Source organism: Rousettus aegyptiacus, unplaced genomic scaffold (assembly GCF_014176215.1).
Source record: "Rousettus aegyptiacus isolate mRouAeg1 unplaced genomic scaffold, mRouAeg1.p scaffold_m13_p_3, whole genome shotgun sequence".
NCBI classification, from domain to species: domain Eukaryota; kingdom Metazoa; phylum Chordata; class Mammalia; order Chiroptera; family Pteropodidae; genus Rousettus; species Rousettus aegyptiacus.
This window is the reverse complement of record NW_023416306.1, coordinates 63,640,935-63,652,813: the sequence shown is the minus strand read 5'-3', so window position 1 is coordinate 63,652,813 and position 11,879 is coordinate 63,640,935. Positions and strand designations below refer to the sequence as shown.

Genomic DNA, 11,879 nt, shown 5'->3' with positions numbered 1-11,879 from the left:
AGTGCATACTGTGGATTATGTGGGTTGGTGACTTGCCTATTGCCGTGGACCACCAGTTAACGTGAATATCCTGTTAACTAGTAAACATGGCCCCTTGTGAGAGCAAGTCCCTGTTTCAGTGATGGGTTCAGAGAACAAGAACAGCATAAAGATGGCAGAGGACTTCACAATGGTATAGGGGTGTAAACACCATCTTGTGGGGGGCTTTCGTCATCACCAAGATCCTTTCGTTCACACAAGGATCATTTTTCTAATAAAGCAGATAGAAGACCCAAGGAAGAAAGTAGAAGGATATAAACCCTGGGCTTTTCCTTTATTCCACAATATTAATTAAAAGAATATGTTATGCCAGGCTCTGCCCTAGGGCCCAGGGGTACAGTGGAGAGCACAGACATGGTGCCTGCCCTAATGAATAAGATACAAATACGTAATTAATCAAAATAGTCATCCATTTATTGATTGTGACAAATGTAACAAAAACAAGAGACTTGGCAGAGGGTGAGAAGAAGAAATTTTCAAAGGATGTTAGTGCCAAAGGAGACATTTAAGCTGAGACTTGAAGGAGAAGTAAAAAGAGTGTGAAGAACATTCCAGAAGAAGGAAACATGCAAAGTGTCCTGTGTTTGAAGAAGCGAAAGTGAAAGAAAAAGTGTGGCACTTTATTGTTCTATTAGGGTTCTTCAGAGAAACAGAACCAACAGGACGTGTGTGTGGCCCAGAAAGAGCCGATGTTTCATTTTGACTCAGGCAGGATGAGTTCCCTCCTACTCACCGGAGGGCCAGTATTTGTGTAGTATTCAGCAGCTGACTGGGCGAGCTCCCCACCGCCCCCCATTAGGGAGGGCGCGATGGTTAATTTTGTGTGTCAACCTGACTAGACCACAGGATGTTGAGATACCTGGCTAAACATTATTTCTCGGTATGAGTATGATGGTATTTATCCAGAAGAGATTAGCATTGGGGTTGGTGGATTGAGTAAACTTGATTGCCTTCCCAGTGTGGGTGGCATATCCCACTAAGGGATATGTACTGTCTGGCCAGTACATCGGCCTTCTGCCCTTGGGCTGGCACTTAGATCTTCACAGCCTTCATATTCACGAGTCAGTTCCTTATAATAAATCCCATTCTGGATATATATAGGTTCTGTTTCTCTGGAGAACCCTGACTAATGCAGAGGACAGTCTGCTTTATTTAGTTTACTGACTCAAATGTTAATCTCATCTGAAAACATCCTCACAGACACACCCAGAATAATGTTTGGCCAAATGTCTGGGCACCCTGCAGCTCAGTCAAGTTTATAAAATGAGCCATCAACGCAAGATTGAAGATGAGAGGCACATAAAAGAGGTAGGAGGAAGTGGCAGGGCCTTGTGGGTCCTAGTAAGGAGTTTGGAGCTTACTCTGATTTGTGTTGGAGGGCTGTTAAAGGAGCTTAAACACAGAGTGATTTACCTTCACTTCTCTGTAAGGCCATTACTCTTGGTACAGGGTGGATGCCGCTTTGAAGGTGAGAGAGTTGTAGAGGATGATGAGAGAAAAGACGAAGGAGGTAGAGACCAGTGGACCCATTGTAGGAGTGTTTTGAAAGACTGGATATGGGGAGGGAAAGGAGTAAATTAAGTATGACCAAGCTTATGAAGCAAGGCTCTATGCCCTGCATCCTCTGTGATAGGGTGCTGAATATAACAGTTGTCTCATTCCTTCATTTGGGAATCCATAAACCACAGCCCACCCTTTTTGGTATGGCCTGCAAGTTAAGAGTCGCCTTTATATCTTTAAATGGTTGGAAAAATCAAAATGAGGACTGTTCTGTAATCTGCAAAAAACATGAAATTCAGATTCCAGCGCCCATCGTTTTATGGGAATACAGCCACGCTCATTGCTCATTTGTTTATGTAGTGTCTGTAGATACATTTACCCTGGACCAGCAGGTTCAGGTAGTAGCAACAGACTGTATGGCCTACAGAAACTAAAATATTTATTATCTGGGCTTTTACGGAAAGTTTGCCAATGCCTATGCTCGTTTATTTGTTGGTCTCTGCAAAACCGTGTTGGCGGTCATAGGTCCATCTTATCTTCCATCTCCTCTAACTCTTACATACCTCTCAGCAGGGCCATTGTCAGAGGTGTGAATTTTTTCCGTCTTTTATGTCAGTAGCCTGAAGAAAGCCAGCATTAAAGAGGCATTTTTGTTCACCAGCATTAGGGCCTTGACCTGTTCCAGCAGCCAATTAAATCAGCTTTTGACATTGAACTGATGGTAGTGGTGATAAATGACTCCAGGGATTATCCTCTGGCTCCATTCAGCACATCCGGCCCCTGAGAGGTGAAGTTCTGTGTTAGGCATGGAAGCTTCTGCCTGCATACAATGCTGGGGATCTTTCTCTTATCATCTTGGTGTGGCCAAGTTTTTATATAAACAAAAGTTCAACCCTGATTCTCCAGAGCCAACCTACAAGATAGAAGCCTGTTTTTCAGGTACAAACTCATCTTCTTTTCAGCTACAAAGGGTGATATTCTGAACCCTTTGGGGATTCTACCCTTGTGTGGTAAATATCTTCTACTAGGCATGAATTTGATACATTAAAGTTTTTTCATTTGGGGAATAATATCTGAACATTTATAGTTGGGACACAATTTCCTAAAACTAACATTGCTTGAAATTCACTTTATTAAAGTGTATTCATTTATATACATGTGAATGTGTTGTCACATGTATATGAATAAAGATCACAAAAGCAGAGAATGGCTTTTCGGTGGGGGTCTCAGCCTCACTCCTTTGTACTAAGGCTTAGGGGAGGTGCAGGGGGTTGTGCAAGGGTCACTTCTGAGGCCAGCACATGGTCCACACTTCCCTTTGCTCTCTATGCAGTCATCTGAGAGGCACTTTTCTGGGGGCACCGTGTCTGCAAGCTTGGCCGATTCACTTTTAGTGACAGAGTGAAAGTCCCACCATCAGAGAAATGGTATTATAGCTTCTGATGGCTGAGATAGTACAAGGAGGACTCAGGCTTAACATTTGATGCCAGAGAAGGGAGGGTTCCCCGTACAGCTCTCCACATTGGTGCATGCAGACAAGGATTCCCTCTTGGTCTTGGTGAAATTTTTAGATAAGTGCTCCTATCTTTAGTAAAGAGTATTTAATGATTATTTTTCACCTTCGTTTACTTCCTGTTTCTTCTTGACCTGAAGTTCCATTTTGCCTTTGCTTAGACCTCATAGAGAACTCTGAAAAGAATACTGAACAGGAAGCATTAAAAAACAAAATTCTGCTGTTCCAGCATTATTTTTTCATACTATGCCAACCATTTTTTAATACATTGTACAGATGGTAGATTGTATTTTTGCAGAGGGTTTTTTTTAAGCCAAGTTCATAGACGTGATCTGGAATTTGTAATGCTGTATTCCTAAATGTCTTTTTTGGCTGTCAAAATAGTTCTGTCTTTAAAAAGTACAATGTAGATACTCCGAGTAAGGCTGATTATATCTACTTTCTTTTTTATAAAAAATAAATATTTTTCACTTGTTACAAAAGTAACATTTATTTTAGAAAATTGGAAAAAGATGAAGAATAGAAAGAGGAACAAAAATTGTTTTAAGCATAACCCTCAAACCCAACCACCTCATCTTCTTACCACCCCCATCCTTTTTTTTTTTTTTTTTTTTTTTTTGGTCATACAGTGAGCAGCATGATATAAATTCATTCAGTTCCGTCTTAACTGTCTATATGTGTCAGATATGTAAGGAATAAAATATCTGGCTTGGAGAACAGATTAATGGATGTCTTATGTGGTGTTTGCATTATAGACTGAAAGACTGGGTTTTGAAGACAGAGATTCTGGATTTTAATTCAAGAATGAAATTGTATGCTCTTGGAAAGATACTCGCTTGCATTTTAACTGTAAATTAGACAAATGGTTATTTCTGGTGGTGTTACATGAAGAGCCTCAGGTAGTGCCGGCTGGGGGTCCATCTAGTTCTTTGTGATGGCAGAGGTAGAAGGCACGATGACTCTCACCTGAGTGCTTACTGCATGCAGACCTGGTTCAATGGCAAGCTGTTATTGTAAAGATTTTTGGCTTTGGGGACCAAGGGCAAAGTCAAGGATACAATACAGGGACTTATATAACCACTTAAAATGTAACTATTCAAGAATGTAAAAAGAGAACTCTCTTAGGTCACAGGCCATATGAAAACAGGCTGCGGGCCAGTTCTAAGACATCTTTGCATATTACTTGTAATCTTCATGACCCTGTGAGGTAGTCACACTTGTAATAAACGTAGAGCCCAGATTCACACCGAGGCAGCTAGAGCCTGGATCTCATCTCAGTCTATACCACCCCCTCCACTGCCTGAAGATCAGTCATGATAATTGACCGCATTTCCCTAATTCTACACCCTCAGCTTAGTCCCTTTTTCTGTGTCCTCCACCTCCTTCCTCCCCCTCAATTCCGCCTCATCCTTGAGCCTGCCAAGCTCTCTTCCTCCTGACAGCCTTTTCATCTTTGGTCTCTCGTAATACAGTGCCCTGCCCTGGTGCTTATCCTTCAGGTCTCAGTCCAAATTTTACCTCATTTGGAGAATTCTTGAAGTACTTGTCCTTGTGACCTAGGTATTCTGTCACATCATCCTTTACTTTTTAGGTTCTTTACTTTCTTCCCTCCACTTCTTAGCATTCATCACACTGTAGTTGTGCTGTGCTGTCACTTTCTTCCCATGTTTGTCTGCAGTAGAAAGTAAGCTTTTCCTCAGGGACGGGGTCAGGACTGTGTCCTTTTCCTTGATGCATTCCCAGCGCCAGAACAGCGTCTGGAACATAACAGGTGCTTAGTAAATACTTGAGAGATGTCTTAATTTGTCTCACTGTCTTTATTTTGCAGAAATCAGCTTAAATGTTCACTGTTGGCTCTCCCGACCCCAAGTCCAGGCAGGTCTCTTCTGGTACCCTATTATTTTTCTCTGTAGCTCTAGGAGCCATGTATTGTTTATAATCCTTGCTCCTGAGGAGGAGAGCAGTGCCCCTCTCGGGGTTGGAGGGATGAGGCGTGAGCCTCAGGAATCTACAGCAGCCAGGATTCCTGCATGGGGTAGAATCTCATCTGCAAGAAGAGACTTTATTGCAGAGTTATTATCTGGCGATAGTGCTTTTCAAACCTTGGTGTGCTTAAGAGGCACCTGGGGTCTTGTGCAGGTTTTTGTTTAAATAATATGGGCTGGAACTGGGATTCTGAATTTCTGACCTGCTTTTAGGTGGGGCTGAGAGCTTGTGCTTAACAGGTCACTCCTGGTAACAAAGGCCCGGGTTTCTCAAATTTTGCACTATTGACATTTGGGGCAAAAAACTTTTTTTGTAGTAGGAGAAGGGGGCTGTCATGTGCCTTGTAGGATGTCTGGCACCATCCTTGGCCTCTACTCACCTGAAGCCACTAGCATCTTTTTAGTTGTGACAATCAGAAATGTGTTCAGACATTACCAAATGTCCCAGAAGTTGTGGTGGAGAGCAAAAGCATCTCTGATTTAGAACCACTGGCCTGGATGTTTTTCTACCCTTAGTTTGTTTCCAGTGACTCTTTAGATTCTCTGAGCCATGAATTTCCCTTTTGTTTAAGCTAGTTTAAGTGTTTATCAACCTGTGAATCCTACAACTTACATACATGTAAGTATGTAGTGATTTGTATGATCCTGTATATTCCACCAAGCTCTGTAAATGTACATGCTATGTATATTTATTTTAGTACTTAGCATGGGTTTAGTACTTAGAACTATGTGGGAAGTAGTTAATAAATGCTGACTGAATGAATGAAATTCTGTAAAGGATGGTATACACATTCTTTTTACTTCTCTTTTGAGTTCTATAATTTTTTAAAGAATGTTTTATTGAAGTACTTTACATACATACACACACACACACACACACACACACCTTAAAAAGTACACGTAAGTGTACACTTTGATAGATTTTTACACATTGAACCCAGTCAGGAGCAGAACATAAAATCAGCATCCTGGAAGCTTCCCCTGTCCTCCCTTTTACTCACTCTATATTCTTTTAAAAATTTCTTTCTCTTTAGTAATGAAAAGTAATCCATGTTTGCTGATGAAAATTTTAAAGGTGCAGGGAAGCAACATATATATATATGTACTATTTTAATACATAAATTTTAACATTTTGATATATATTCTTTCAGTCTTCAATGCTGTTGTATGTGCATAAATGTATTTTTAAACTAAAACCACAAGATTCATATTGTGCTCTGTCTCGCCTTTCTTCTACCAAGTGTGAACGTATTTCCATATGAATAAATGCATATATTAATTCTTTGTTTTAATGGCGGCAATGTGGAATTCCATTGAGCTGATATACCTCAACTTATATAACCCATCTCCTTTTTGTGGTCATTTTTCACTTTTCAGTCTTTCAGCACTCAGTTAATTTTTTTCTTAAGACAACTTTTTTTTACCATTATAATTGCAGACTTAAAGTGAGCCTCAACAAAACCTCTAATCCACATAAATTTGTTATAACCGTTTTTGGTTAAAAAACATGTTTGCATGCATGTATAGAAATTTGAGTTTAATATGTGCTTTTGATAAAATAGTTAAAATGAACAGAAAGAATACTGTGAAGAGTAACTGTTCTTCTCTCAAACTGCCCAGTTTCTCTCTTCAAAGCAGGTGCCATTATCAGTTTCTTGGGGGTATGAGAATATTGACATTTGTAAAAAGAAGGGTAATAGATGCATTCTTTAAAACTTGAAATTTCTTAAAGACAACAAAAAGACCTGTTGGATGACTCAATCTATACTCTAGATCAGAGGTTGGCAAACTTTTTATTTGTATAGGGTCCAGTAGTACATACTTTAGATTTTACAAGCCATATGGTTTCTTTTACAACTACTCAGCTCTGTTGTTGCAGTGCTAAAACAGCCACAGGCAATACATAAACAAGGAGCGCGGGTGTGTTCCAATAAAACTTTATTTATAATAGCTGGACTTGCACTGCATAGCCTAGTTTGCCAGCACCTGGTCTATTATTAATTCAGATGTGTTGTACATATTGAAATGTGAATATTCACAATAATTATACTGATCAGAGGATGGGATGTGATAAGAACTTTCAGCTCTTCCTCACAAAGGATATGGTAGGGACACATATTCATGGCTGAGGATAGTCTCCTTTTGGGCCATGCTGGTTTATGCTTTTGTGTTGTGCTGATTGTCCTGCCCTGTCCTTGTTGTTCCCCACAGATCTGTTCTGGAATTAGTTGCCTTCATTGCATGGGTTTCATAATTTCTTCTAATGCATTTGCTCAGAAGTCCCTCAGGTATAGTCTTGTCAGGTGTTTACTGTGGTTCACTGTGTTCCACACAGTGAGACAGTGATTGTCAAGGAACCACCATCTCTCTGCTGTGATATGGCGGCTCTGCCTGTTTAATGCTCTTTTTTCCTGCCCAGCACACTTTCAGCCTCACTGCAAAGGTGGGAAGACTCATATTCTACCGTGTTGGGTAGTAAGACACCCTGCCTAGTTGAAGTTCACACTAAGAACTGTTTCTTTATCAGACACAGATACCCTGAAACTTCTGAATTATTACTCACTATGAGTGCTGTCTTTATTTGCCAAAGCTGAGGGTTTTATTTCTCTTCTTCAGAGAGCAATGTCTAAGGTTATGTGAGTATATTGATAGGAGAATTTTTGGTATTCTGTTCTTTTAGAAATCACACATTGTGAAAGGTTTCCCTGGTCCAGGGTTCTGTGCCCTGGGATAGGCTAGGTTATATGTCAGTTCAAAAAACAAACAAACAAACAAACCCTAAACCTCATTGGCTTAAGATAGCAACAGTTCCTACTCATGTATCAGATTCATCATGGATCAGCTGAAGATTCTGCTCAGCATTGTCCTCACTGTGGGGACCTATGCTGACTGAATGGTATGAGCTTCTAGGCACTCTGTTTTCTCCAAGTTACATGAGTTAACCCATGAACCTTTCTATAGTGGCTCCTGTTTTTTTTTTTTTTTCCTTTTTAGTTAACAGTTAAACATTGCTACCTCATTTTAAGACTTACTATAAAGCTACAGTAATCAAGATAGCATGATACTAGTGAAAGAATAGACATAGTTCAGTGGAACAGAATAGGGAGCCTAGAAGTAGATCCATACAAATATAGCCAACTGACCTTTCACTACAGGAGCAAAGACAATGCATTGGAGATAGGGTTGTCTTTTCCAAAAATGACACTGGAACAGCTAGACATCCATATGTAAAAAAATTCAAACCTTTCACCCTTCACAAAACATTGACTCAAAGTGGATCATAGACTTAAATGTAAAATGTAAAAATCCTAGAAGAAAATCTAGGTGACCTTAATGTATGGTAATGATTTTTTATGTACAACACCAAAAGCATGAGCCAAGAAAGAAAAAATTAAGTTGGACTTCAGTAAAATTAAAAACTTTTGTTTTATAAAAGATATTATAAGAGAATGAAGAGAAAAGCCAGAGAGTGAGAGAAAATCTTTATAAAACCACATTTCTGATAAAGGACTTGTATCCAAAATATACCAAACAACAAACAAACAAACTGCTTAAAACTCAACAATAACAATTAAAAAAACAACTGATTAAAAAAAAAAAAATTGGGTAAAAGATCTGAACAGACACCACCAAAGAAGGTCTACAGATGGAAAATAAGCATCTGGAAAGGTATTTCACATCATACGTTAATAGAAAACTATAAATTAAAACAAGATGTACCACTACACACTATTGGAATGGCTAAAATCCTAAACACTTATAACATAAAATGCTGATAAGAATGTGGCAACAGAAACTCATTCATCGTCGTTGGGAATGCAAAATTGTACAGCTACTTTGAAAGACAACTTGGTAGTTTGGTACAAAACCAAACATAATCACTGATACCATATGATCCAGCAATCACTCTCCTAGTTATTTACCCAAATGACTTGAAAACATCCACACAAAAACCTACACGTGAATGTTTATAACAGGTTTATAATTGTAAAAACTCGGAAGCAATCAAGATGTACTTTAATTGGTGAATGGATAAATAAACTGGTACATTGATGCAATGGAATATCATTTAACAATAAGAAAAAATGAGCTACCTGGCCACTAAAAGATATGGAAGAACCTTTAAATGAATAGTGCTAAGTGAAAGAATCCAATCTGATAAGGCTACACAGTTTATGATTACAACTATATGACATTGTGGAAAAGGCAAAATTATGGAGATAGTAAAAAGATCAGTGGTTGACAGAGGTTCTGCGGGAGAGAAGAAAGGATGAATTGGTAGGAGAGAGGACTTTAGGGTGGTGAAACTGTTTTGTATGATATTGTGATGGATACATAATATTGTATGTTTGTAAAAACCTATAAAAATGTGAAACACAAAGAGCTAACTCTAATATACACTGTGGACCTTGTTAATGATAATGTATCCATAGTGGTTTACCAGTTTTAACAAATGTACCACATTAATGCAAGATGTTGCTAATAGGGGAAACTGTGTAGAGGGCGGAAGGAAAGATCATGGGAACTCTCTGCACTTTCTGTATAATTTTTCTGTAAACCTAAAACTGCTTTAAAAATAAAGTCTAATTTAAAAAAAATAGATGTTTGTCTTTTCCACACAATTTTATTTCCATATAATTTTAACAAAATAAGGTCCTCAAGTATTTTCCTGTGAGAAAAAAAAATGTCATGTCTTTAGTCAGTAGCTAGTGTGATATCTTTATTTCTCAAAGGCCTGTCTGTTCACTTATTGGGTGGTTCTCATGAGTGTGGTTGCTTGACAGCTGAGCTGTGGATAGATGGGGTATTACTTTGTATTTATTGTCTTTTGATGGAAATTCTCTGTGAAAAGTGTATAATGGGAGCATGTAAAAGGTGATGAAACTTTTTGATTTTGAAAGGTGTGATGTGCCTAATTGAATATATACATTTTAGGAAGTATTATCCTGGGTAAGTTTAAGAAGGTAGATTAGAAATTATATATGCAGAACTTTCGATTCGCGATGTAAGAATTCCAGTAGCTTCTGAACTTGATCTCCCTATTGTTGGTTCCTCTCCTTTCTTAACTACCCTATCCCCTAAAGGGGGAAAAAACAACCTATCTTTACTTAGTAAGTGATTGTTTTTTCCGGAATTGCAGTTTTAACTCCATCTGTGCCACCATAAAAAACTTCTGTGCTTTCCTTCGCCTTGAGGATGAAGTCCACTCCTCTTAGCAAAGATGTTAACGTTATTTAGTCAGTATTGCTGATGTTAAAGGGTATTGCAGAGAATGCCATGCCTGTGGTAATCACTTTCCTGCCTGTATATAAAGCCTTGTCTTTTACCACCTGTCCTCATTCCATTCTCCACAGGACCCACAATCTCTGGCCCTTTACAGCTTTGCACGTGGCCTTCCTGTGATTGGAAAAGTTCCTGCCATACTTATGACTTTAGAATCAACTTGAGAATCATGGCCCATATTCCCCCAAGCACCACTCTTTAATTTCCACAGAGCTTTCCTGCATGTATTTCATTCATAGGACTTAGGAACATGCGTCATTGGATCTTTGTCTACATTGTTGTTTCCTTGACTGGTGAGTTTTCTGGGTTGAATCCTTCGTTCCCTCATTTTATGGCATGCATGCATGGAATAGCCAGTATATTCTTGTTTTAACTGAATCAACATGTAAGTTAACAAATCAAGCAAAACCACTATATTAGTTAAGCTAATGTTAGCTGCTTCAATAAATAAATGGTGTTAGTTTATTCCTCCAGGCCCTTCAACTTTGTGGCTCTGCTAGCCTTCTTTAACCCATGGCTCCAGAGGCTGGTGCGGAGGAGGAGGCTCATCAACTTGGGGGGTTTATGGGCCTGGCCTAGAAGCAATGCATATCACTGTACGTGACTTTTTATTTTTTATAGTTAAACAATGGCTTTATTGCTTGAATACATAGACAGATTTATGCAACCAGGGCAGAGGCTGCAAATGACTTGTATTTCCAATGCAGCAGGGAGGGATGACTCGTTTGGTCATGTTAATAATATTGAGCCAACCGATGAATACGGCTCTCGATCAAAATTTGATGGAATTTAGTACTCTTATCCTTTCTGTTCCTCTCAAGATGTTTTCAAACAGCAAAAGCTTTCTTAATTAAATGGTAGAGATCCTCAGAAAGAGCAGGAGCAAGTCCTTTGGACTTAAGAATTCACAAGATTTTTATTGCCTGTCACAAAACATACTTGTGCAACACCACGTGAGTCTCTCAGGATCACACCAGTTTGCGAGGGAGTCAGCCCCTTCTTGCCCAGTTCGTAGAGCTGCTCCTTCATGTTGTCAGTCGTCAACTTCAGCTATGTGGGGATGCTGCGGCAGTAGGGCAGGGCCGTCGGGGACAGGTCCTTCCCAGGAGCATGCATGTGACCCATGATGGCGGCGGACAGGCATTCGTTTGGTCATATCTCAATCCTAGTTCAGCCCAAACTGCCAGAGAGGCTGGGAAATCTAGTCTAGCTAGACTTATATGAGAAAGGTAGACATGGTTTGTGAATAGCGGGCAAGCTTCTGCTGTAATGGTTTTTTAGAATCGATCCACATTCAGATTTGAATTTCTATTACTTTCCATTGAGAAAATCAGCCACTTTTCCATAGAGTGTGGTGTGGAGTAAGTAGTAGGACGGGTGATTAACCCCCTCTTAAAGAAAAGTGAGTTGTTTAGGTTGTAATCTCTGTGTTCCAGTAGTTATATATCCTTGTTTCTATCTTTAGAATATATTAAGTTATCAATATTTTATTTTTCAAAGCCAGGTATTCTAGAAGACTATGTGGAAAAATGTACCATGCCTCATCATACTTGTCATAC

The 11,879-nt window shown here is 39.2% G+C and overlaps 1 pseudogene; it reads right to left on the bottom strand.

Annotated features, from left to right (window-relative positions):
* Positions 1 to 10,979: 10,979 nt before the first annotated feature.
* On the bottom strand, positions 10,980 to 11,445 carry LOC118615031 (annotated as a pseudogene).
* Between the last annotated feature and the right edge of the window lie 434 nt (positions 11,446 to 11,879).